This window comes from Bubalus kerabau, chromosome X, assembly GCF_029407905.1.
Source record: "Bubalus kerabau isolate K-KA32 ecotype Philippines breed swamp buffalo chromosome X, PCC_UOA_SB_1v2, whole genome shotgun sequence".
NCBI lineage: Eukaryota > Metazoa > Chordata > Mammalia > Artiodactyla > Bovidae > Bubalus > Bubalus kerabau.
In genome coordinates, this window is record NC_073647.1 from 82,147,136 (window position 1) to 82,149,810 (window position 2,675).

Below are 2,675 nucleotides of genomic sequence, written 5' to 3' on the forward strand. Positions count from 1 at the left end.
TGAAGTAAGTCAGAAAGAGAAAAACAAATTTCATATATTAATGCATATATATATATATATATATATATGGAATCTAGAAAAATGGTACTGATGAACCTATTTGCAGGGCAGGAATAGAGATGCAGATATGGAGAACAGACTAGACATAGTGGGAGAAGGAGAGGATGGGACGAAGTGAAAGAGTATCACTGACATATATACACTACCATGTGTAAAATAGCCAGTGAGAAGGTGCTAATATGGGCACAGGGAGCTCAACCCAGTGCTCTGTGACAACCTAGAGGCACGGGATGGGGTGGGGGATAGGGAGGAGGTTCAGGAGGAAGAAGATTTATATGTACTTGTGGCTGATTCATGTTGTTGTATGGCAGAAGCCAACACAATATTGTAAAGCAATTATCCTCCAATTAAAAATAAATAAAAAACTTTAAAAAATACTAATGGACCATTAATTTTCTGCCTATAAAGTCAACCACCTAAAGTAAATGTACATATTCTTTGAAAGACAGAAATTATCAAATCTTGTTTGAGAAGAAATACAATAACTGAACACTTTATTAAATAAATTGACTTTATCATTAAAATTCTTCCTTTGAATAAACCTCCAGACTTCCCTGGTGGACCAGTGGTTAAGACTCTGCACTTCTAATGCAGGGGATGTGGGTCTGATCCCTGGGCAGGGAAGTTCCACATGTCACATGACAAGGCCAAAAAAAGATAGAAAAGGAAACAAAAACAAAAACAACTTTGTCTGAATCACTGCACTAGTGAATTAACTCTACAAAACACATAAGAATGATAAAAATTTACAGATTCAAGATCCCTTGAAACAAGTTAAACTCAAAGGAAATCATGACCAGATATTATAATCAAATTGCTAAAAATCAAATGTATTGTGTTGAAAACAGCTGGAGAAAAATAAATATATAGGGAAACAAAGATTTGAAAGTGACCATGAATTTGTCCCTGTGCAAGGATGACATGCAAATTCATGAAGTGTTCCATATTTTAGACTTTTCTGTAGCTCAAATCGTAAAGAATCTGGCTATGATGCAGAAGATCAGGGTTTGATCCCTGGGGTGGGAAGATCCTCTGGAGAAAGGAATGGCAGTCCACTGCAGTATTCTTGCCTGGAGAATCCATGGGCATAGAAGCCTGGTGGGCTACAGTCCAGGGGGTCACAAAGAGTCGGACACGGCTGAGTGACTAACACACACACACACAATGAATTTCTCATGACAAATCATAGAGACCAAAGTCAGTGAAAAAAGCACTTCAAAAATATAGAAAGACATGTACCCGAAAAGCCAATGAACTAAACTATTCCAAAAACACTTTCAGATAACAAAAAGGAAGGTGGGAAAAGGGAAATAGAACAAAAAGTCAGAAGGACCAACAGAAAACAGTTATTAAAATAATATGCCTAAATCCATCCATATTAGTAATTATATTAAATATAAGTGATCTAAACACACTAGCTTAAAGACATATTGTCATACTGGATGTTTTTATAGTTTACTTATATAATTTTTTATTGTCTGTATCCCTTTATTATAGTATCAGTTCCAGGAGATTCTTCTCCCAACTTCTATATCTCCAGTGCATAGAACAGAACCTGACATATAATCTGGCCTATAACCTGGCATATAATGTATTTCATTCATTCAAACAAGCACAATTTTTCCTCATATACTAAGACTCATCCAAATGTTAGGGGGTTTATAGTCAATAATATTAAAGTTGACTGTAAAAATATGGAATGCTTCACGAATTTGTGTGTCATTCTTGCTCAGGGGCCATGCTAATCTTTGTATCACTGCAATTTTAATATATGTACTGCTGAAGTGAGCACGTCATATTGGATTTTTAAAGCTCAACTGTATCTTACATACAGGACAACTATATATGAAGGCATAAGTTAAAGGTAAAATGATAAAAAATTATATTCAATAAAAGAATATTCAAAACAAAGCTGAAGTATATCCTTCAGTGTCAGACAAATTAAAATATAGAACAAGGAATAGTATGAGGAATAAAGAGGGCATATTACATAATGAATAAAGGATCAATTTATCAAAAGACGGTTAACAATATTAGTTGTGTATGTGCCTAAAAAAAATCTTCAAAATACATAAAGCAAAACTAATACAATTAAAAGTTGAAACAGACAAGTGCACAATTATACTTGGGGACTTCACCATTCCTCTTTCAATAACTGATAGAACAAGTAGTCAGAAAATCAATATAGATACATAAAATCTGAGCAACATTATTAACCAACATGAACTAATTGACATTATTGGAACTGCCTTTCCAACAACAGCCAAAGATACATTCCTTTCAAAATGTACATGGAATATTCTTTAAAATATTCCTTACATATTCTGCCTGGGCCATAAGACAAATTGTAAAGAACTTAAAACAGTTGAAATAAGTACACTGAACTGGAAATCAATAACAAAGATATCTAGAAAACACTTAAATATTTTAAACAATAAATGGGAAAATCAGTATTTTGAACTGAATGATGATTAAAATAAATCATGTCCTCATAGTTTTGCTTCACATTTGCCTGATGCTTAATAATGTTGAGCATCTTTTAAATACCTGTTGACCATTTGTATGTCTTTTTCAAAGAAATATCTGTTTAAGCTCTTTGCTCACTTTTAATTGGA

At 33.5% G+C, this 2,675-nt stretch overlaps 1 non-coding gene across 1 annotated transcript; it reads right to left on the reverse strand.

Annotated features, from left to right (window-relative positions):
* Positions 1 to 1,748: 1,748 nt before the first annotated feature.
* LOC129640456 (U6 spliceosomal RNA) lies at positions 1,749 to 1,852 on the reverse strand. Its single transcript, XR_008708826.1, has one exon. It is a non-coding gene; the product is annotated as a U6 spliceosomal RNA (small nuclear RNA).
* Positions 1,853 to 2,675: the final 823 nt, after the last annotated feature.